General features: G+C 52.4%; 1 protein-coding gene and 2 long non-coding RNA genes across 3 annotated transcripts in view; 1 reads left to right on the forward strand and 2 right to left on the reverse strand.

The window, feature by feature from the left end:
• Window positions 1–1465, forward strand: part of LOC137464226 (uncharacterized) — a 234995-nt gene extending 233530 nt beyond the window's left edge. Inside the window, exon 3 of the long non-coding RNA XR_010994089.1 lies at window positions 1243–1465. This is a non-coding gene — a long non-coding RNA (uncharacterized lncRNA). The remainder of the gene's footprint in view (window positions 1–1242) is intronic.
• The window catches only part of LOC137464210 (zinc finger protein 850-like), a 711331-nt gene that overhangs the window by 351936 nt on the left and 334622 nt on the right, over window positions 1–24773 (reverse strand). The window lies entirely within an intron of this gene.
• The window catches only part of LOC137464227 (uncharacterized), a 433227-nt gene that overhangs the window by 320112 nt on the left and 88342 nt on the right, over window positions 1–24773 (reverse strand). The window lies entirely within an intron of this gene.

The following is a 24773-nucleotide window of genomic DNA, read 5'->3' on the forward strand; positions in this document are numbered from 1 at the left end:
TCAGGAGATCCCTGCCTGAAAGGTCTCCCTCTGCTCAGGTAACCCATTGGAGGGGAATGGAAGAGGCTGGGCTGAAAGCTTTGGAACGCTGTTACATGGAGAAGGAGAGTAACCGTATCCTTGATGCGATTCCAGCAAAATACTGAATGATCTTTAGTTTTCTTTTTTTTCTATTGTTCTTTCAAGGGCAATATGAATGCTGCCCCTGAGTCTTCAGGAGGGGAGCCTGTGAACCGGGCTGAAGCAGAGGAAACTTCATCTGGCACCGAGAGCTGCGAGAACAGTTCCCCAGAGCCCGAGGAGCCTGGTAAGGACAGAGCCCCCGTTGGTTTAGAGAGGTGTGAGACGGCTGCTCTGAGCCTGCCTCTGGCAGGAAGGGAGACGAGAAGAGTTGAGCTCTTGTCTGCAGGGTTGGTGCTTCCTGGTGCCTTTAGTTCAAAGGCACATGCACAACCTGCCCGAGCCCTGCCCTCCACGCTTCGCCAGAGGCTTGGGCACTGAGTCCTCTGCTGTGGCAAGAGAGCAGGGAATAAACCTGACCTTGTGGGAGTTGTGCCACCAAGCTGGGTGTCCCAGTCTGGTTCATACCTCAGCCCCCAGCAGCCTTCAGCCATTTCAGTGAGGACTGTGGTCTCTCTGTCACTGGGACTGTCTGTGTTTCAAGCTCTCGTGGGTGCCATTTGCACTGTGGGTGCTGAGACGTTATTAGAATACTTAAATACTTTACACACTTCCGTTTTGAAAACTTGGAAGGATCCCTGTTCTTTATAGAGCAGGCTTGAAATTGCCAAGTGAGAGTCTGCCTTTCAGGCCGTCTTTTAATGTCCCTGATAGAAGGACAATTGGTGCTCAAGGGACACTTGCACAAGGGCCAGTATTGTCTCAGTGTTCCCGTTGCTTCCCAGATCCCATGTGATCAACTTGTCCAGGAGGGCTGCCCTGTGCGCCAGGAAGAGACAGAGGGAGAGCCTGTGACCATTGGGCAGGTAGAATTCCTCTGTCTCTAGTTATATTGATAGATGTGTATAGTTCTATTTATTGATATATGTAGTTGTCTTTATAGATTTATGTAGTTACATTTATCTATCTACATAGACAGAGATTTGTCTAGTCAATTTATTTTTAGTTTTAGGTGTATATATTTACATTTTTAGATGTGCAGTTATAGTTGTAGATGTCCGTAGTTACATTTATACATGCATATAGGTGTAGGCCTCTTTTTATACATCTGTATAGGTGTAGACCTCTTTTTAACCTCTTCCCCTGCTCTGCTTCCTCCCTCACCTCTTGCTTTTCCCCCGTGCCCCCTCTGTCCCCTCTCCCTGTGCTGGGTCCGAGCTGGCGGCCGGGCCGGGCGGAGCAGCAGTTCCAGCCCCGGGTGTCCCTGGAGCGGTGGGAGCTGCCGGTGGCCCCAGGCACTGTCCCCTGAGGAGCTGCTGAAGGACGGTGAGACTGAGGGGGCTGAGGGGGCGGTGACGCTGAAGGGACGGTGACCCTGAGGTGCTGCTGGGGCTGAGGGCTGTGCGGCAGCCGAGGGCGATGGTGGCACTGAGGTGACAGGGAAGTGGCACAGGCCGAGGGGTGGCGGGTCTAGGGGGACGGGATGGGTCAGAAGGGACTGAGGGGCTGAGAGGACTGTGAGGGGCTGAAGAAACTGAAGGGGGCTGGGGGTTTGCCGAGAGCATGGCGGGGCTGAGGGGATGGAGGGGGCCGGCAGGGAGCACCGAGGGCTCCGGGACTGCAGCTCTGCCAGGCCTTGGAACCTATTGTAGAGCCTCCGCTTTTGCCACAGCTGCAGTGGAGACCGTGAGGACAGACGGAGACTGACGGGAGCCATCAGGGAGAAGCAGAAGGCCAGCAGCAAGAGCAGGGAACGGGGACCTGCTGCTGCCATGCTGGAGAGAGCCCGGGTGAGGCCACAGGGCCGGGGAGGCAGGGTGGGGCTGAGGGTGGCGTGGGCTGTGGCCGTGGGCACTGCCCGGCGGGGCAGCAGCGGGCCCTGCCCGTGCTGGGGCTGCTCAGCGCAGCTGCCCCGGCCGGCACAGGGGCTGTCCTTGGGCAAGGCAGCTGTGCCGGCAGGGCCCGGGAGCTGTGCCGGCTGTGCCGGGCTGCCGGGGCTGTGGGACAGTCCCGCCGCGGCTGCGCTCACCACAGCCTGGCCCGCTTGGCTGCTTTTTCTTTCTAACCCTCCTGGGGAGGCTCTGAGATCTTCCCTTCCCTGATGGAAGTGCAGCTGCTGCCAAGGAAAACGTCCCCATACTGACTCAGTGCTCCCTTTGCTTCCCAGCTGTGCCATCTGCCGTCCCTGTCCAGGAGAGCTGCTCTGCACGGGAGGAAGAGCCCGAGGGAGAGGCTTTGAAGATGGGGCAGCAGCCAGAGCAGGGAACGGGTGTTCTAAGTTAAAATAAATAATTTGTCTGATCCTTTAGGGATTGATAAAAGGAATTTTATTGATTACAGCAAGCAATGACAAGCAAACAGCGCTGGGTGCAGCCGGGGAGTCAGTGCTCCGCCAAGGCTCACACCGCTTCCCTTTTCCCACGGTCCTTTATTCTCCCCCTTCTTCCGCGTGTGTGGCTTTTCCGGGAGTACTCTGCGCGTGCGCCTCCAGTTGCTAGGGGGTCGCCGCCTGCTCTCTGGTGGTCGTCTGGATGAAGGCTCTCCTCCTCTTCCTCACTGGGGGTTTATGACCCTGTAACAATCTTTCCATAGATGGTTACACACCTCCCGACCCTAGTTGTACCATCAACTTAAGGAGTCAGCATATCCTCGGGTATCCTGTTATTCACAAAAAACCTCTTCCTTTGCCTGAGTTCCTGTTTAATGATGAACAAAGAGACTTCTCTTATCTATTACAAGGGGTCTGGAACACAAGTCCTGTGAGGAATGACTGAGGGAGCTGGAGTTGTTTATCCTGGAGAAGACTCGGAGGTGACCTTATCACTCTCCACACTCCCTGAAAGGTGGTTGCAGTCAGGTGGGGGTCGGTCTCTCTCCTCACAGCAACTGACAGAACCAGAGGACAGTGTCTTAAGCTGCACCAAGGGAAATTTAGGTTGGATATTAGGAAAAAAGTTTTTTATGGAAAGGGTAATAAATTACTGGAACTGTCTGTCCAGGAAGGTGGTGGAGTCACCACCATGGGATGTGTTTAAAAAAAGACTGGATGTGTCACTCAGTGCCATGGTTTAGCTGCGGTGGTGTTAGGGCATGGGTTGGACTTGATGACCTAAAAGGACTCTTCCAACCCAGCAATTCTGTGATTGTGTGATTTTGTCACAGATCAGGTTGTGACATCATATAGTTGGCTGTGACATCCCTGGTTTATTATGTGACATCACAGAGCAGGCTGTGACATCAGAGCATGCCTGTATGACATCACAGAGCAGAGCGAGCTGTGAGGTCAAAGAGTGTGCTGTGACGTTATAGGGTGGCTGTGTTCCATCACTGAAGGTGTTGTGACATCACAGGGTGGGTCTGTGAGCCCACAGAGGTGCTGTGTGACATGCTAAGTGAGTTCTGCCATCACAGAGCAGGCTGTGACATCACAGAGGAGATTGTGATGTCACAAAGTCGGCTGTGACATTACAGGCTGGTTGTGTGACATCACAGAATGGGCTGTGAGGCCGCAGAGAAGACTCTGCCATCATAGGAAAGGGCTCTGTGACATCACAGAGCAGCTGTGTGATGTCACAGAGAAGGCTGAGACAATACAGAGTGGGTTGTGACATCACAGAGCTGACTGAGAAATCACAGAGCAGGCTGTGACATCACAGCGAGGCTGCATAACATCACAAAGGTAGAGCTGTGCCATCATTGAGCTGGCTGTGACATCACAGGCTGGGCTGTGACATCTCAGGGCAGATTTTGTGACATCACAGAGCAGACTGGGACCTCAAAGAGCAGGCTGTGACATCACAGTGCAGCTGTGTGACATCACAGGGGTGTGTGACATCACCGGGGCTGTGTGAGGTCACTGGGGAGGTCACTCCACCCCAGCCCCCCCTCACAGTTCCCCCAGAGAAGTCCAATGCTGCTCGTGCACAGCGGGGTCCTCTGTCCCCCTGGGTCTCCCCGCCCCCGGCGCCGCAGCCTCCCCCAGAGGATGTTCCACGAGATCGACCCCAGAGCCTGACACGGGGACGGGGGCTGGGGAAATGGGGGGTGGGACAGGGGGACAGGGATCCCCCGGCAGCGTCCCCGTGTCCCCCAGGGCCAGAGCCTGGGCCAGGGCTCCTTCACCCTGTTACCAACGAGGGCTTGAGAGCGCTGAAAAAATCCCCAGCAAGGGATCAGCAAAAACCAGATTTAATATTAAGTGACAGCACCACAAAATTCCTTGGCAAGAGTCACTCTGCTCCTGACTGGACACTTCAGGCACACCAAGAAAACAAAGCAACAACAAAACCAAACAAAATCCAGGCAATCAAATCAGAAATTAACCGAGAACTGTCTCTGTGTGTGTGTGTGTGTGTGTGTGTGTGTGTGTGTGACAAAAGGGCAGTGAGGGCAAGGTGTGAAAAATGCATATTTTATGATTGGCTTTTGTCACAAATATTAAAACAAATATTATATGTGCAGTGATAGAAAGTTATGCTGTATTAATTCTCTTAAGTAGTGTGTTAAATGTAGTTCTAGGTTATAACAAAATGTTAAAATAGAAACTCTGCAATGTCAGATATTTTTACTAGCTCAAGAAAAGGGATAAGATAATCAAGAAACTTCGCACAGAAATAAGAGCGACAAGACACATAAAGAGTTACTGCCTCCTTATCAGAAAAGACAAACATTCTTCCACCTTCTCTCCATCTTTATGGAACCACTAGGATTAAGGGGAAGAAGTTGACAACAACCAGAAAAATTCTTAATTTGCAAGGAATTTATGCATCATGTATGAGATGTATGAATATGCAACAGGCTGTTGCTGTTAAGGGTTATTCCTTTGTTCACAAGGCATGTTTTTGGCAGCTTAGTGCCCAAAAACATCCGGACACCCATAATTCTTTACTTTTTATTGTCTTGTAATTGTCCTAATCCTCATTGTCCAAATTTTTATTACTCAAATTTTATTGCTATTTTTATAACAATTTTATTACTAATAAACTTTTAAAACTAAAAAAAACCCCAAGGGATTGGCTTTTTTCACACTATGAAGCCACCCCCCCATTTAACACCCAGCCTCCTGCTTCTCAAAACCTACCTTTACCCCCTCCAATGATCCCTGCCCCTTCTCTATCTCCTCAGGGAATCTCCATGCCATTTTTACCCCCTCCAACAACCCCACTCCCTCATATATATCCACCCCTTGGTGCTTTTTCCCCGTTGCCTCCTACCCCCACTAACATACAACTTGCTTCACCTGTAAGTCAGAATACAACACCTTTCCCTGAGAAAAAACCTCTGGATATATCCTCCAACCTAACAACTGAGCCGTCCCAACGTGATAACAAAGAATTTGTGAGCCAGTCAAATAAGCCTTCAGATGCTGGCCCTTACTGTAATACCAGATCAAAAAGTGGTGTAAGGCCAGAGGTAAATCCTGACAGGCTGCTTCCCCTGAGGGAAGTTCCACTAGGTGTGGGGTAGGAGGAATAGGTGTTATAAATGTACCCCTGACAGCTTCTGAAGCAAGAATATATAAGAAAGAGCTAGTTGGTTTAATAGAAGATCCAACTGGCACCGCACAGCAAACAGATCAGTTCCTGGGTCCCAATACACACACCTGGGAAGAGCTGCATCCTATTAGGAACATCCTCTTCTCCCCAGAGGAGATTCACCATCTAACCCACTGGTTTGAGGCATTCCCCACGAGAAGGGAGACAGCCCAAACTGTGACAAAAGTTCTCTTAGAAGAAATTATTCTGAGATATGGGCTAGTAAATTTTATTGATTCAGACCGTGGCCCCCACTCTACATCCAGTGTTCTGCAACAAGTCCTCGGGGCCCTGGGAATGAAGTGGGAGTTACACACCCCTTGGCACCCTCAGAGCTCTGGGAGGGTCGAGAGGGTAAATCAAACCTTAAAGAATATTTTAACTAAATTGGTCTTAGAAACCCAATGGAATTGGGTCAAATGTTTACCACTAGCCCTATGACGAATAAGAACGAGACCCAGAACAGATCTAGGGGTCTCTCCTTGTGAAATGTTGTTTGGGCTGCCTTTCTTGCTTACCCCATACAGTACTGGGGAACATCAAGAGGGGGGGATGACCATGCAAAAATATATAGAAACAGTAACAACAACCCTGGAAGAACTAAGGAAAAAGGGCTACCTTCCCCAAACTTCCCCACTGGACTGTAAAATACATGGTACTAACCCAGGAGACTGGGTGTTGATGAAATCATGGAAAAACCCTCCACTAACTGCTCGCTTTGAAGGCCCCTTCCAGGCACTGCTTGCAGCAAACACCACAGTGAGAACAAAGGAGCAGGGCTGGACTCATGCAAGTCGAGTGAAGGGTCCAGTACAACCCCCAGCTGAGGCAAGCGAATGGACTATAGCCAGCAGAGACGATAAAGACTTGAAACTGGTCCTGAGGAAAACACCAAAAGAAGTGCAACCCTGAACACAACCCCCCCACAGGAAACCTCTACATTGTTATCTGTATATCCTTAAAGTTTGCTAATGTTTGTTATAGGATAAATTTAAGTTTTGTTTAGCTAAGAATTGACAATCAGAATAACATCTCAGTTTCCAGTACTGCTCCATAGAGCACTCCCCTTGCAACCCTCATTGGGACCAAATTGAGGGAAGGGAGTTGGTAAGATAAGGGTCATGGCAGAATGTCTCCAGAAGGAGGGAAAACCAGAGGTGGGAGGCAAGACTGGATCAGGAACTACCTCTGGGAAAGACTCTCAGGGCACCGAGAAAAGCCCTGTGGATCGAGAGGTGAGGAGGCCAGCCCGTACCCGACTCCCACTGGTAGCAATGCTGCTACTCATCCACTTCGGAGGAAGTGGAGGAAACACTTGTGAGAAGTGTTACTATCCCTTGTGTAGAGGAGATACAGTAAGTGCATTCATCAGAGTGCACACCAACATGAATCCCAAATGTATCGACCACTCCCAGTTAACAGCCTGTAAAGAGGATAATGAAATATATTGGCTGGCTAAAACTATTGCAAACCCAAGTCAGAGGATCTCAGGAGAGTGCCCCATGAAAGAAAGATGGGTATGTTTTGAACAAGAAAGTAAAACCAACTTAGAGGATACATTCAAGGAGAAAGAAGTGCAATTGAAAGGACAAAGGGATAGGGAGGGACAAATAAATGGTAAGAATCTATTTATCTATATGGTGGAAAAGATTACAAAACAATTGAATTTGACTGATTGTTGGGTGTGCAAGGGGACACACTTAAAATTTGTCCATGGGATGGTAACAGTTTGGGTCCCCTAAACATTTTAAAATGGATTACATGAAAAAAAATATGGTAGTACCCAAAAGAAGGGAAGGAGAGTGGAAGCTCAAATCCACAATAATAGGGGAAGAGTGTTTATCAAGAAAAGGGAAAATGTATACTATAGAAGCAGGAGAAACACCATGTGAAAGATATCTAGCAGCAAATGACACACACACCCCAGGTGGATCCCAGAAACCCCCCATTCATATTGGTCAATAGAAAAAACTGAAAGTAGATGTGCATACAGGGAAAAACTGTTTGAATGCTTAGGAGATTATATTAACCCATTCTGGGCAATAGAAACCCTATCCAAATATTGGAAACATAGAGCAAATCAAGATTCTAATTTCTGGGATGCACCTAAAAGTTTTTTTTTGGATCTGTGGTAACACGGCATATGTGAAGTTACCGGGAGGGTGGACCGGGAGTTGCACAATTGGAGCAGTAAAACCATCCTTTTTCTTACTGCTTAAGGATGTGAAATCAAACTTGGGACTCCCAGTATATGATGATCTGGCCAGAAAGAAAAGGAGTTTATTTGGCGGAACCCAAAATTGGAACAATGAAATTTGGACCCCACAAAAGATTATCGATACTTATGGGCCGGCTACCTGGGCCCAAGGTGGATCCTGGGGGTACAGAAGCCCAGTATACATGCTCAATCGAATCATCCGTTTACAAGCAGTACTTGAAATAATGTCCAATCAAACAACTCTGACCATTGATCTCTTGAGCCAGCAGCAACCACAAACATGATCAGTAATTTACCAAATTCGATTGGCAGTGGACTACCTCCTCGCAGAGGAAGGAGGGATCTGTGGGAAATTTAACATTTCAGAATGCTGCCTAGAGATCAATGACCACAGTCATGTAATTAAAAACATTACTCAAAATATTAGGAAACTAACCTATGCTGTAACACAAAAATGGACCCCCTTTTTGGAGACCCCGATTGGTGGGACAACTTGTTCACCTGGAACGGTAAATGGTGGAAGAAATTGGTCTTCTTTGTAGTGCATGCACTAGTAAGTGTAATATTTCGACCATGTGCAATTCCATGTCTAGTCCTGATAGTACCCAGCATTGGCCAAGGCAGCATCATGCTGCAAGATAACGTAGAAGGGAAAAATGGCAAAAAAAGTAATGCTAATAAAAGAACAGAGTGATCAGAATGCCAGAGATATGCTTGAACAGTATGAGAAACTGAGAAAATTAGAAATTGGACTTTAAAAGGTTGATGCAGGCCAGAAGACGGATCAAATCGTTAGAGGGGGAATTGTTAAACTAGGTTAGAAACTATTGTAAAATAGTTGATCGCTGCTGAGCGTGTACTGTTGGTTTGGTTATGGTAAAAGGGGTTTGAAGGGTAGTTAGAAGAAATACGGTACTCCACGTACCGTATTACACCTAAGTAAAGTGCAGCCCCCCAAGGGAAAGGAGCCAGCCTGGACTGAACTGCCACGGGCCAATCGAGCGCCTTAAACCTTCATGCAAATGAGGGATCCAAAAAGAAACCGATCCAAAGGGACAAAAAACAGGATAAAAAGGGGCTTCTGACCCACTGAACCTGTGCTGCTCCACCTGGAACGTCGGGGACGTCGCTGCTCAGAAGACCCAGCGCCGGCGCTGCAGCATCCTTGAGGGGAGCGCTCCTGCTCAGCCCGCGGGCCTCCATGCTTTAGGCCTTTCTCTTTTTATTACATTAAATGCTGAAATCACTTTTCGTACCGGGAATGTTTCTAACAAGTATGCTTGTGTTAAAGTGCCTGCTTGGATGGCAATGAACACAGGATGAGGACACCTGTACAGATCTGCCAACGATCAGCACTCACCGTCTGAAGGCAGTGAGGGCCGGGGCCAGAACTGAAGATGATGATAAAAAAGGACTAAAACCACAACCAAGGAATACACATGCTCTAAAAGGGTAGAACCGAGGAGGGGGAGCCACTCTAAACAGTTCTTGGAATATGTAAACTAGTTTGGGAAAAAAGTTTACTATGCATAAGTGTCTATGAATATGCAACAGGCTGATGGGAGGGAAAAGGTATTTAATGGACATCTCCGGAGATAAGTGTGCTCCTGGTTCAGTGCCAAGATGCACACGGCCGTAACAACCTTTGCTCTATGGTCCTTGTCTCCTATCGTCCTGTATTAAAATGTTTAAATTTTCACAGGAGAGTGAGCGTGTTTTTCACAGCCCCGAGCAGAGAGCTCTGCCCGGGGGCTCCCGGGAAAGGCGGCGGCGCTCGGCAGCGGCCCCAGCCCGCAGGAATTCCCCCGCACCGGGACAAAATCCTGCCCCGAAGGAGGCACTTGGAACGCCCGCCTGCGGCTCTCCCTGCCCCAAAGATCCCGGCAGCGGCCCCGCTGTCGCAGCTGCGGCTCTGGAGCAGGGAGGCTCCGCGGGACCCCCGGGCTGTGCCCCCTCCCAGGCCGTGCCCGCCCCGGTGCTGATGTTCCGCCCGGGCTCTCTCGCTGCTCCCGGCTCCCGCAGTCCCGCCGTGACCGGGCACCGACCGCCCGGCGCCGCAGGGCCCCGAGCCCCTGCCCAGCAAAGGGTCGGTGTCCATCGCCGGCCCTTGCCGGGGGCTCCGGCCATTGCCCGGCCCCGGCACAACCTGCAGCTCCCAGCGCAGCTCCCCCGAGCCGGGCACTGCGGCTTCCGAACGAGGCAGAATATTCAGCTCCCGGAATCTCTGTTAGCTCTGCTGACATGTGCAAAACCAGCTGCTGCTGAGGCAATTCCAGCTCCGACTGAAGCCTTCCCACCCAAAATGCTGCCTTCGGTTCGGACACACCATTAAGAAATCCAAGAGCAAACTGAAAGCTGATTAGAGAATCTTGGAAAATCACATCCCAGAACATTTTGTTATAAAATCACAAATGTTAACAGAAGCTGAGAAAGTCAACAATGTTAGAAAACAAGCTTCCAACACTGGGACTAGAAGAGCTCAGGCAATCCATTTGAATGGAATGAGCCCTCTCTTTCTGACATGTGAGCAACGCCATGGAATTTCCCAAACCAGGGAAATGGGGAGCCCTGGCAGCAGCGGCTTCACACGCAGCAATGACACAGAACAGGGCAGGGCAAGAGGCTGACAAAACTATAACTTCTACTTGCAATGAAGAACCTGTTTCTACTCTAGCCACTATTAATATAGAGTCAAAAAGACTAAAAAGACTAGTAATAACAACTGTACCATTAATAGCAAAAATAGAGATCATTGAAATCATAATGGTAATAAAAACCCTACCATACTTATACGAGGTTTGCATGGCCAGGTTTTGGTAAGGGAGGGGCTCTAGGAGCACCTTCTGTGAGAGCAGCTGCTCCTCCATGTCCCACAGAGTCAATTCCAGCCCACTCCAGGATGGACCGGCCACCAGCCAAGGCTGGGCCAGTTAGAAATGGCGGTAACGCCTTTGGGATAAGAGATTTGAGAAAACAAAAACTGGTGATCGTTTTATTGTAACTGTGAGCAGGGAAGAGCAGGGTGAGAACATGTGAGAGGAACAGCTCTGCACACCCCAGGGCAGGGCAGGAGGAGGGGCAGGAGCTGCTCCAGGTGCTGGAGCTGATTGCCCTGAGATTCCCTGGTGCAGTCCCTGGTGAGGCAGCTGGGCCCCTGCAGCCCATGGAGGGCACGGAGAGCAGAGATGCACCTGCAGCGCCTGGAGGAGCCCGTGCCGGAGCAGGGGGATGCCTGAGCGGAGCTGTGACCCCACGAGAAACCTGTGCTGGAGCAGGGACCTGGCAGGGACCTGCAAACCCCTGGAGAGAGGAGCCCACGCTGGAGCAGGGTCCTGCTAGGACCTGTGAGCCCATGGAAGAGCGAGCCACGCTGCAGCAGTTTGTGAAGAACTGCTGTCCCTGAGATGAACTCACCTTGGAGAAGTTCATGGAGAAGTGTCTCGGGGAGGGACCCCAGCACAGCAGGGGAACGACTCCTCTCCCCGAGCAGCAGGAGAAACTAGAGGTGATGACCTGACCAGAACCCCCATTCCCCGTCTCCCTGCACCCACTGGGGGAGGAGGTAGAGCTGGGAAGGAGGGAGGGATGGGCAGAAGGGGTTTTTAAAGCTTTATTTTACTTGTCACTATCCTGCCCTGATCTGGACAGCAATAAATTCCACTAATATCTCTAATTTCAAAAATGATTTGCCCATGATGGCATTTGCTGAGTGATCTGCCCCAGTCCTTAACTCAACCCATGAAGCCTTCCTTCTGTTTTCTCTCTCCTGGCCATCTCTGGAGGGGAGTGAGAGAGCAGCTTTGGTGGGTGCCTGGCATCCAGCCAGGGTGAAGAGACAACACTTCCTTTCCTTCATTCTTTCTTTCTTTCCAGAGGTCACGGTGCAGAGGTTGAGTGGGGCTTTGATGGAGGGAGTGAAGGTGGTGGGGAGTGGTGGGGACAGGAGCCACAGGGACGTGGGACAGGCATCAGAGGGGCCCGGGCAGCTGGCAGGGGGCAAGGCCTGTCCCCCTGGCCCAGCAGCAGCCCCGTGCCCTGCCCAAGGCGCTCCCAGCAGGGGCTGGGCCCCAGAGGCAGGGGGAGAGCCCAGTCCCAGGGGCGGCGTTTCTGCCCCGACCCCCGTCCAGCCCAGCCTGCCCCGTGTGCGCAGTGACCGCTGGCACGGGCTGCACTGGACACTGTGACCTGCTGGGGACACTGAGAGCTGCCCCGCTGTGACACTGCCCTTGGCACTTCACAGGCACCAACAGACCCCAGCCAGCACCGCCCCTGGTCATGTCCCAGGCACCGGAGAGCATCACAGCCAGCCCCGCTCCTGGTGATGTCCCAGGCACCAGAGCACATCCCAGCCCCGCTCCTGGTGATGTCCCAGGCACCAGAGCACATCCCAGCCCCGCTCCTGGTGATGTCCCAGGCCTTATGAGTGTCCCAGGTGTGGGAAGAGCTCCTCACACAGCCCAGCCTTGACCCAACACCAACAGAGGCACCACCAAGGGCAGCCCTGCGAGTGCCCCCAGTTTGGGAAGAGCTCCGTGCGCTGCTCCAGCTCCATCCCCCACGGGAGGATCCGTGCTGGATGATCCTCAGTGAGCCCCGGTGGGCAGAGCCCCGGTGATCCGTGGTGCCGCTGATCCATGTTGGGAAGACACCTGGCTGGGGGCTCCACATCCTCCTGGCTCCCCTTGGCCTGGATTTTCTTTTCATTTCTCTTTGCCCTTTCAAAACCCTCAAAAGCAGGTAAAAATAAAGACGTTGAGCTAAGACAAGGATGGGGACATGGGGGTCTTGCAGGGAATGTGGGGGATGCTGGGTTTGAGGGACCGGAGGGTTCCTGGGAGGGCCCTGGGGGTTGCTCAGGGCTTTGGGGACACCAGGCTGAGCGGCTCCGGTTGCACTGGGAGACCCTGGTGGAGGTTCTGGGGAAGCTGGTCAAGGACCCCCTGTCCCTGTCCCCATTCCTGGTCCCATTCCCAGTCCCTGTCCCCATTCCCGGTCCCTGTCCCCATTCCCAGTCCCTCTCCCCATTCCCATTCCCTGTCCCCATTCCCAGTCCCTGTCCCCATTCCCGGTCCCTGCCCCCATTACCAGTCCCTGTCCCCATTCCCATTCCCTGTCCCCATTCCCATTCCCTGTCCCCATTCCCCGTCCCTGTCCCCATTCCCATTCCCTGTCCCCATTCCCATTCCCTGTCCCCATTCCCGGTCCCTGTCCCCATTCCCATTCCCTGTCCCCATTCCCATTCCCTGTCCCCTCTCACCGACGCCGCCGCCATCGCTCCAGCCCCCCCGGCCCTCACGTGACCGAGCAAACCCCGCGCTGCTCCCGCCGTATTTGCATAGCCCCGCCCCTTGGCCTGGCCCCGCCCCCGCCGGCTGCAGCCGCGTCCGGGCGCTGTTTGCTCCCAGTTCCCTCCCAGTGCTCCCAGTGAGGCGGTACTGGGAGGGAGAGCGCTCCCAGCTCCTTCCCGGTGCTCTCACCATCGTTCCCAGTGCTCCCAGTGAGGCGGTACTGGGAGGGAGAGAGCTCCCAGTTCCTTCCCGGTGCTCTCACCATCGTTCCCAGTGCTCCCAGTAAGGCGGTACTGGGAGGGAGAGCGCTCCCAGCTCCTTCCCGGTGCTCTCACCATCGTTCCCAGTGCTCCCAGTAAGGCGGTATTGGGAGGGAGAGCGCTCCCAGCTCCTTCCCGGTGCTCTCACCATCGTTCCCAGTGCTCCCAGTAGCGCTCCCAGTGCCGGGCGGGGCGGGGCCGCTTTGGAACCCCCCCAGGGCAGAGCGCGGCTGCTTTTGGGTGTCGGCAGCGCCCGAGCCGGGCTGGGAGCGGAGGAGGAGCGGGAGGGAGAAGAGGGAGAGAGGAGGGAGAAAAGGAAAGGGAAAAAGAGGAGCGGGAGGAAAAGAAGGACCAGGAGGAAGAGGAGCGGGAGGAGGGACAGCGGAGGAGCGGGAGGAGGAGCAGCCCCAACCCCACGCGGTTCCCTCGCTCGGGCCGCGGCTCCTGCGGCTCCGCCGGCATCGCCCCCCCAGAACCGCAGGGGAGCGGGGAGGGGGAGCTCGCCCCAAATCCATCGGGGGGTCTCCGGCAGGGTTGTTTGGCAGGGCAGGGGATGTTTGGGTCTTGCAGGACCCCAAAGCAGAGCCAGAAATGCCCCTGCAGGGACCTTGGGGGGTGCCACGTGGCGATCACCCGGTACCGGCAGGCAGAGGAGGGATATCTGATATGAGAAGGTCGGAGACCGCCCAGCCCCGAGCACCCTCAGCGCTGACAGGGACACAGAGCCCCTGGTCCCCAGCCCTGCACAAGCATTTACTGAGGGCAGAGGGATGGAGACCCCCCAAGCATCCCCCAGGGTGAAGGGACAGAGACCCCGAGCATCCCCTGGGCTGAGAGGGACAGAGACTGCCCCGAGCACCCCCTGGCACAGGGTGAGAGGGAGGGAGACCACCCAGGCATTCCCTGGGATGAGAATGATGGAGACCCCTGGAGAATGGCCTGGGGTGACAGGGACAGGGACAACCCCCCCAAGCCCCTCCCAAGCATCACCCAGGGCAAGAGGCACAGAGACCCCTCGAGCATCCCCTCGGACCGGACAAAAAAAACACTTGAGTTTTTTGAGTTTTTAAACAGAGATAAGAAATCAAACTTAACTCTGCATAAAATACTTGACGGATATTTGATTTTCCCACAAGTCACTTGTGATGGAAACGCAAACAAATCCCAAACATGAATAAACTGACAATAGAAGCAATTCTGTGGCAATTCCAAGTTTCATCGGTTCCTGCACAGCTCCAGCTCAGCTGCTGGCAGGTTCTGATAAAAGAAAAGTGAAAATTTGTCCCACTAGAGATTTTTCAAAGGAAGGCAAAGCTATGTGTAGCTGTAACAAAGGAGACATGGACGAAGAAAATAATGATTCTCACATTTGGCAAAGCCTCCAAACCTGTGAATTCGGGAGTTATTTGGGAATTTAGACACTTGAGCTGGGTTTTTGGTAGGACTTTAATAGCCTTGTGTTCCTCACCTTGTGGTGAATGATCCTTGTCAGTCTTGCTGGTATCATTTGGTCCCTTTCCTCCAGTCATTTTAACAAACTTTTCTAGGAAGGACAACAAAATGTTTTCTTTACACTGGCCACCCACAACAGCCATTTTCCTCATAAATTCTCCCAAAAGTCGCTCAGAGGAAGCTGCATTGAAGTTTCCAAGAGTTCCTCCAGAAAGAGCCAGAACCTCCTGAGAGGAGGGAGCCATGCTGTTGTCAAAGGCACTTGGGGTCAGACAACAATGCCCTGAACTCACTGCGCCAAAATAATGTCTCAATCTGGTTAATAAAATTGTTAGAGAGATGCCTCTGCCCCAATTAAGGTGCTAACGAGACCAAATCCAAAGTGGATTTTATTGAACAGTAAATGTGAGGTAGAGGGAGAGATGGAAGAAAGAGAAAAGGGGGGAGAGCAAGGGAGTGACAGGGACAGAGACCTCCCCTGAGGTGGGGCAAGTGTGACATTGTCCCCTGTGTGCGGGGCCTTCCCAGGGTGGGGGTTTTACACCTGAGCCAGTTTGGGAAAGGGGGGTGGTGTTCACCCCCCACCCCGAGCAGGGATTGCCTCACTGTTTCAGGGTGCAATGTAAGATGTAACCAAAAATATGTTTTCAGTCACCATCTTCATAAACTGTGATAAACAGGTGGGGCAGTGTTCTTTATCTCTTCCACGGCTCAGCCCTGATAAGGCCCTCCAGGGGCTATCTTTTGTTAATGGGCCATTGAGTGCCACTGCAGGACTGATAAAATTACATCATCCCATTGTGGGATGCTCCGCCCAGGGGGAGGAACCAAGCATTCCTACCTGGATGTAATCTCACCCTTGCAACACCAGGACCACCTTGCCTACTGGATTCCCAGAAGACAAGAGCTCCATAACCACCACTGGACCTTCAGAGGAAGACCAGACCCTTCTACAGGATCACCGCTTTGACAGAATCACAATCATCACTCCAACAGGGCTGGAGCCGCCATTTCATCAGACGGGTACCACCACTCTGACCAACGGGGTGTCAGGTTAAATCCTGACTCTGTCAGTCTAAGCCAGTGTTTCTGTATCATTGCCTTGAGCTCAGTTTTCTTATTCAATTGTCATTCTGGCTCAGACTGTCCCCCTGGATTGCCTTCAAACCAGTACAAAACTCAGTGTGCTCATACCTTGTTTTCCTCCCAAAACAGAATTTCCCATCCGCAGACATTCGTGAAATGGAGGTGAAGGCTGTGAGGAAGAGGAAGATGCCCTGGGACACCCAGGCAGGTGAGGAGGAAGTCACTGCCCCTTTCCCCCTCTCTCCTGCTCCACCTCCCAGCCCAGCACGGCCCCCGGCTTCAGGACAGCCCCACTGCCGACCCCGTCCTGCTGGGGATGCACTGGGGGGATCTCCTTCCCCTTCCCTCTGGCACAGGGGCAAATCTCATAGTCTCCTTGTCCTTCCTCCCTCAGACAAGGAGCTGAGGATGGAGACAAGGAAGGACAAATCCCTGCGGCAGAACCTCCCTGAAAAGGCTGTTTTGAGCAGCTCCACAGCATTGGAATCCAACAAGGAGGAAAAGCCCTGGAGATCCCACAGGAGGAGGAGCTGCAAACCCAGCCCAGGGTGCTCTGAGGAGGAAAGACCCACCCTGTGCCAGGAAGGTGGACAGAGGTTCAGCCAGATCTTGGAGCTGGTGGTCCATGAGCAGGTTCACCATGGGGAGAAGCCCTACAAGTGCTTGGAGTGTGGGAAGAGCTTCAGGCAGAGCAACAGCCTGATCTGCCACCAGATGATCCACACCGAGGCATGGCCCTACGAGTGTGGGGAGTGTGGGAAGGGCTTCAGCTGCAGCTCTGCCCTCGTCATCCACCAACGCATCCACACGGGGGAGAGGTCCTAGGAGTGTCCCCAGTGTCAGAAGAGGTTTCAGACCAGCTCCAATCTCCTCCTGCACCAGCGCATTCACACAGAGGAGAGGCCCTTCTGCTGCCCTGACTGTGGGAAGGGCTTCAAGCAAAACTCCACCCTTGTCACCCACTGGCGCATCCACACCGGGGAGAGGCCCTACAAGTGTCCCCAGTGTGGGAAGAGCTTCACCCAGAGCTCTCACTTGACCCAACACCAACGGAGGCACCAGTAAGGGAAGCTCTGTGAGTGCCCGGACTGCAGGAAGAGCTTCGTGCCCTGCTCCAACTCCATCCCCCATGGGAGGACTCACTTTGCTCAGAGCCCTGGTGACCCACATTCCCTGTGATCCCTGCTGAGAAGACACCTGGCTGGTGGTCTCCATGTCCTCCTGGATCCCCATAGGCACCTGGATGAACACAGAGGCAGGAACATCCACCAGGACTCTGCTCTAAACTGGAAATTCATTGGGAGAAAGTGATTTCTTGACTTTACACCCCAAAAAATCTCACCCACTCTGTTCAGTTATTTACTCTGATGGCATCAAGCAGCGCTGCATGATCTTCTAGGTCTTTTCAATTTAAATAATTTCTTTCTTCACCATGTCTAAACAACCAAAACTGGGGTGAAAATAAAGAAATTAGGCAAAGAGATCTAAAGCTGCACCATTTACCAGGATTTGGGGGTGAATTTGGGGTTGGTTCAATAGAATATTTGGGAAGATTTGGGTGTTCTGAAGCTATCAAAGGCAGGGCACATGTCCACAATTGTCGGCGAACCCAATGGGAAGAATGATGATGTCTGACTTATTTCAGAAGGCGGAATGATTTCTTTATTATAATTATGCTATGATACATTAATATACTATATAAAAGAGGATACTAAAAACTACATGCTACTCTCTCTAACCATCATATTTCACTCCCTCACAACTCGTGACCCTGTTCTCCAGAGTCCAGACACAGGTGGATCCAATTGGCCATCAGGCCCAAACAATCCACTGTGATCCAACCAGGCATTCGCTCTAGGTAAACAATCTCCAAACACATTCCACAAGAGAAAAACAAGGAGCAGAAATAGAAAGTGTTTTCTCTTTCACTTCTCTCTGTGCACCTTTATAAAAATCCCGAGAGAGAGAGAAATGTGCTTGCCACATATCACATATCACATTTTTAGTATAAATTTTAAAAAAAATTAAAAATAAAAAACTGCATCTGCAAGTCTTCTGCAGGACCCTGCAAAAGAGAGCAAACACATCTCAAGAGGCCCCCTTATCAATTTGCTAGCTATCAATCAAAAGCCAAATCACATACTGATGTGGAATGTTCAGAGATCCTTTACCTGCAAACCATCTATCAAATCTCTAAAACAAAGCTTACAATACAAAAACACAAACAACAAGGAAAAGAATGCTCAAAGTTCAAAGTCCAAACAGCTGATTCTCAGGAGAAGGTGTCCATTGTCTGGAAACGTTTATCTTGACATCCTCAAAAGTCCTTCTCATTGCTGAAACAGAGAACTGCTGAATCCTGAAACAAAACAACTGAAGAAAGTCCAAATAACCATTAAAAAACCCATAAAGAAAAACCAAATGCGACATCATATAATTATCAAACACCAAAACACTGAATGTCATCCCAGAGACTTCAACAACCGATAAAACCAACTCTGGGCTGATCGTCAACCATGCAAACATACCTTTCTTGTGCAAAAACCCATCACCAAATAAAAAAGAAAAAAACCTGAAAAATCTCTGAAATGCCATGGCCAAAACTCTTAAATCGACCACTTTTTCCTTGTTTTCTTGTCAACCACCTCTATTTAATTAATCTTAAATCTAACTTCAATGATACTGGTTTTTTTTTGTTTTTGTTTTTTTTTTTTTTTTTTTTCCCGAACTCATGGGATCAGAAGAATGCCCAGCAAGTAGCAGGCTTTAAGACCCTGCGCAGCTGGCGGCCCCGGTCCATGCGGGCGGAGCCAAGATCCCAAACCCGGCCGTGGGGGACGCGGGGCCCTCCGGCCGGGGGGCTGGACCAATCGGCCCCAGCCCGGCCGGCGAGGCGGGGTCTTCATCTTCACAGCCCGCCCCCACCACGCGGCCAGCATCACGGCAACTCCTCCAGCATTTTGTTCATCCCGCACCTCAAACGAGAGCATGACACGAGAACTGCCCCAGGGCTCAGCAGAGAAGGTGCTTTCCCCAGAGAAATGCTGATTCTCAGGACTTGCGGCACGGCTGGGCCGGCACGCAGCTCCCTGACCCCTGGCAGCACCCCCACGCTCTCCGGGCACAAGACCAGCGGCAGCATTCCCAGAACTCATCCCCCCCGCCCCCCAAACGGGAGCGGGAGGGACGAGGGGCCTCGAGCTCCCGCGGGAATCCCCCACCCAAGCAAGAATTGGACCAAGAAAAACTCTGTTCCCCAGAAAGGCACTAAACTTCATAACCTCCACTTTCGCGGCAGCTGCAAGGAGCTGCCGAGGAGCGCCAGCACCAGGGAACAGGCCGGGAGGGGACCCCGGGCTGATTGGAGGCGGCGGGGTCCGCTCCAGCACGGCCCCAGGCTGCTGCTGCTCGCTGCTGCTGCTGGGGGCAGCGCCTGGGGACCCGGCGAAAGCCGCGGGAGGCGGCGGGGCAGCCGGGACCGGCGGGGCCGGCGCGGGCGTCAGAGCTGATGTGGGCGGCGGAGCTGACGCGGGGAGGTCCTCGGCCTCGGCTGCCGATGGCTCAATCGCCGGCTGCGGCGCCGGGGGGCTGGCTTCCAGCGCGGGAGGACCGGCTGCCGGTGCGGGGAGCGCGGCCGCCGCCGCGGGAGCGATGACGGGCGGTGCCGGAGGCGCGGCCGCCGACTCCGAGGCAGGGGCGGGCGCGGCGAGCGGGGCCGGCGCGGGAGCCGGCGGGGGAGCCGGCGCGGGCGGTGTCTCCGCCCCTGCCGAAGTGGCTTCAGGCGGGCTCTCAGCGGCGGGTGTGTCTCCCAGCTCCGAATGGGCAGGAGGAGGAGGAGGCACGGCTGCGGGCGGGCGGAGCGGCGAGGGAGGCGGTGTCTCCGCGTCCGCCGGGGTCGGGAGCGGGCCCGCCCCCTCCGAGGGGAGGAGGGGGGGCTCACACGCTGCAGGAACAGGAGGTGGAGGAGGCAGTGAAAAAAACCTCCCTCTGAGCAGAAGCAAACTTCTGAGCCACGGACAAAGGCTCTGCCCCCCTCCTTTCGCGGGGGGGCACCTGCCGCAAAGACTGGACTATCGAAAAAGGGGTCCATTTCTGGACTATCGGAAGAAGCTCGAAATAAATTCTCATGTATCGAAACGCTCGGAGATCTCGCATGACGCTTTGCCTGATGAGGAAATACAGGGATCTCCAAGCTTCTGGATTCAGGGAAAAACCCAGATCCCCGAAAAAAACACGAGTGTCTGCATAGTCAAGAAACTCCAATAAATCATCCTCAGGGATATAAATTCCATAGACCTTAGACAAATCTCTCCAGACGGCAAATATACGGCCATGTACACAATACAGACCAGTGTCTATATCTTCAGACATTTCTTCCCAAAGTTAAAGTCCACCCCAGGTCAGGGCAGTACTATAATCAAAAATCAGTACCTTTTCAAAGGCAGGCAGAGGCGTCCGGTTACGGCAACTGCTCGGGGCTGCACCTGGTCCTATAGAGAGGGTTCCCACGGCGTCTTACTTCCCCTATCCCTCGCAGGGACGTCGGACATGCCTTTTCAAGAGGGTTCACTTCCTTTTCCGTGTAAAATCACGGTTGTGGACCGATCCAGGTCCTGGTTCTTTATTCAACGTTCGGGGTCACCACTTGTTGTAGATGTCGGCGAACCCAATGGGAAGAATGATGATGTCTGACTTAGTTCAGAAGGCTGAATGATTTCTTTATTATAATTATGCTATGATATATTAATATACTATATAAAAGAGGATACTAAAAACTACATGCTACTCTCTCTAACTATCATATCTCACTCTCCCCACAACTCGTGACCCTGTTCTCCAGAGTCCAGACACAGGTGGATGCGATTGGCCATCAGGCCCAAACAATCCACCGTGATCCAACCAGGCATTCCCTCTAGGTAAACAATCTCCAAACACATTCCACAAGAGAAAAACAAGGAGCAGAAATAGAAAATGTTTTCTCTTTCACTTCTCTCTGTGCACCTTTATAAAAATCCTGAGAGAGAGAGAAATGTGCTTGCCACAGGGATGGACACTGATGGTTTCTGTGCCAGGCTCTCTGAGCCCAGCCCAGCTCCCTGCAAGCTCTGCCAGCTGCCCTGAGCTCTGTGCAGCACCCAGGGCCTCTCCCCAGCACAGCCCAGCCGGCTCTGGCCCCACAGCTCTGCTCAGCCCAGGCTGCTCTGGCCACTGGCCCCACGGCCTCAGCCCCTGGCCAGGGCACAGCAGCAGCTGCAGCTCAGCCAGGACTCAGCCCCAGCCATGGGGGAAGGGGCTTGGCCAAGGCCAAAGGAGGCTCCCTGGGTGTCCTGCTCCCCTCGGGCTGAGGTGCTGAGAGCTCTGCAGCCCCTGCTGCCATCCCATCTGCCCAGGCCAGCACAAGAGCCCGGCCTTGGGGTCTCCAGAGCTGCTCCTGCTCCAGGCCCAGGGCCCATCCCAGAGCTGGGGCAGCCACAAAGCTGTCTTCGGGTGATGTTATGGTGCTTGTATCCCCAGTCATGTGTTCTGTTTATGCCTGATATTATGTTCTGCGCCATTAGCACTGACTCTGAAAATGAAGGATTTTTTTGTCTTTTTATCAGCTGGCTCACCTCCTGCCATGGTCTGTGTCTAGGAGAGGTTTGGCTTGCTTGCTTGCTTGCTTTTCGCTTTTCTTTTGCTTTTGCTTATTAGTTAGTTTAGCTAGGCTAGGCAGTCCAATTTTTACCCTGGACTGTTTTTTTTCCTCCTTCCCTTTCCCCATTCTGAATATCATCTGAACCTGCTCCGGACCGGGACCTGGGAAACACCAAGAGACACCGGGAGCCTGCACTTTGTGACCTGCAGCAGCCATCCCCTGCGCCAGAGTCCGAGAACTGGGCGACCACTCCCAGAGAGACTTTCTGAATTTGTCACCTCTTCAGAACGGTGAAAGAGTTTTGTCATCTGGTGTTGTTTTTGTACTGGGGAGTGTTTTGCTTGTTAAATGAACAGGTTTTTTTCCACTAATCTCCCAGGGAGTTCTTCCCGAACCAGGTGGGGAAGGGGCCGTGAAGGTTTGCTTTCTGGGGGCTTCTTCCGGAGGTCTTCTCCCAAATTTGCCCTAATCTTGGACAATCTAATCTGTGCCCATTTCTGTTCATTGCTTCTCTGATGGGGATGGAGCCTCAGCCACTTGGAGGCTGCTGATGAATTTTACTACTCCACAGGGCTCTTCTTTCTTGAGCTCTTCAGTTCAGGAATTCAGTGAGAAAGGCTCATAAAGATTTGTTTAAAACTTCCAAACAAGAAAAGCCCATGGGAATAATTGAAGTTTTCAATTCTTCTGTGATGAATTAGACAGGTTTCAGTAGTGTATTTAAAGTGAATATACTGTTTTGGAAACTATGCAGAGAGAACTGTTTGTCCTGTTTTCTTTTCCAGTTTTTCCTGTTTAGAGATGGATATCACCAATGTCCAGTTGATATTGACCCCCAGCACCTCCTAATGCAGTCTGAATTAATGTGAAAATCAAGACCCTTCATGGCTGACAATCAATAACACTTTGTCCCCAACCCCTCCCCACCATTTCCCTCATCCAACCCCTGGAACTCAGAGCAGCTGAGGAATGGAGTCACACCCAGGGATGTCCCCAGGGCTCAGGATGGGGGCCAGGTCAGTGAAATCTCTTGATTGCTGATCTGGATGAGGCCATCGAGGGCACCCTCAGTTCCCAGGTGAGCCCAAGCTGGGTGGGAGTGTGGCTGTGCTGGAGGGCAGGAAGCTCTGCAGAGGGATCTGGACAGGCTGGAGCCATGGGCCCAGGACAATTGGATGAGGTTCACCAAGGCCAAGGGCCAGGTCCTGTCCTGGGCTCACAACCACCCCAAATCCCTGGCTGTGCCCTGCCCCTGATCCCCACAGCCTGTCCTGTTTCCTTCATGCCTGCATTGCCAGGGACTTTCTGGGACAAGGGAGCTCTGCTCTGGGGATGGAGGGAGGTCCAAGTGCCACCACTGGAGTGGGAACCACAACTCATCAGGTTTGTGTCCTTTGGGGGTCAGGACCTGGTGAGACTCAGAGGCACAGAAAGTTTCTCTTCATGGCCAACAGACCATGGTTGAACAGGACACAATTTAATAACAATCACACTCTTCCCTGAGCAGTGTGAAACGTCCCAGCAGTGTCTGATGAGTCCAGCATCCATAAGTGATTCCCATACTAGAACTGATTTTAGACAACCGTGGTTCCGTGATAGAAATAAACACAATTAAGTTCTTGTATCAGGATGATTGTCCTGCAGTGGGGGCAAAACAGCTCAAACAATTCCTGATTTGCAAAGCTGTCAGTGGTGGATGGCGAAGAGATGTCACAGAGCCCTTTTCTATGATGGCAGAGTCTTCTCTGTGGCCTCACAGCCTGTTCTGTGATGTCACACTGCCAGCCTGTAATGTCACAGCCGACTTTGTGACATCACAACCTTCTCTATGATGTCACAGCCTGCTCTGTGATGTCACAGCCTGCTGTGTGATGGCAGAACTCACTTATCATGTCACACAGCACCTCTGTGGGCTCACAGACCCACCCTGTGATGTCACAACACCTTCAGTGATGGAACACAGCCACCCTATAATGTCACAGCACACTCTTTGACCTCACAGCTTGCTCTGCTCTGTGATGTCATACAGGCATGCTCTGATGTCACAGCCTGCTCTGTGATGTCACTTAATAAACCAGGGATGTCACTGCCTACTATATGATGTCACAACCTGGTCTGTGATGTCACACAATCACAGAATTGCTGGGTTGGAAGAGACCTTCAAGATCATCAAGTCCAGCCCATGCCCTAACACCACCTCAGCTAAACCATGGCACTGAGTGCCACATCCAGTCTTTTTTTTAAACACATCCCAGAAGGTGACTCCACCACATCCCTGGACAGACAATTCCAGGAATTTATCACCCTTTCCATCAAAAACTTTGTTCCTAATATCCAACCTAAATTTCCCTTGGTGCAGCTTAAGACACTGTCCTCTGGTCCTGTCAGTTGTTGTGAGGAGAGAGACCGACCCCCACCTGACTGCAACCACCATTCAGGGAGTGTAGAGAGTGATAAGGTCACCTCTGAGTCTTCTCCAGGATAAACAACTCCAGCTCCCTCAGTCATTTCTCACAGGACTTGTGTTCCAGGCCCCTCACCAGCCTTGTTGTCCTTCTCTGGACACGCTCCAGCCTGTCCATTTCCTTCCCAAATTGGGGAGCCCAGAACTGGACACAGCACTCAAGGAAAGGTGCCAGTACAGGGGAAGAATGCCAAACACACCAGTGCCAAGTACAGAGGAAGAATGACCTCCCTGCTCCTGCTGGCCACACCATTCCTGGTCCAGCCCAGGAGCCATTGGCCTTCTTGGCCACCTGGGCACACTGCTGGCTCATGTCCAGCCTGCTGTCGACCAGTGCCCCCCCAGGTCCCTATCTGCCTGGGCACTGTCCAGCCACGCCGCCCCCAGCCTAGAGCATTGCAGGGGGTTATTGTGGCCAAAATGCAGGACTTGGCACTTGGACTGGTTAAACTTCATCTTACTGGAAACCATTCCAGGTGTCCCTGCAGAGCCCTCCTACCTTCCAACAGATGGACACACACTCCCAGCTTAGTGTCATCTGCAGATTTACTAATGAAGGACTCAATCCCCTCATCCAAGTGGTCAATAAAAATATTGAACAGAGCTGGCCCAGCACAGAGCCCTGAGGGACAGCACTGGTGACTGTCCCCAGCTGGATGCAGCACCGCTCACCACCACTCTCTGGGCCGGCCATCCAGCCAGTTCTGAACCCAGCA

The sequence above is a fragment of the Anomalospiza imberbis genome, chromosome 39, assembly GCF_031753505.1.
Source record: "Anomalospiza imberbis isolate Cuckoo-Finch-1a 21T00152 chromosome 39, ASM3175350v1, whole genome shotgun sequence".
Taxonomy (NCBI): domain Eukaryota; kingdom Metazoa; phylum Chordata; class Aves; order Passeriformes; family Viduidae; genus Anomalospiza; species Anomalospiza imberbis.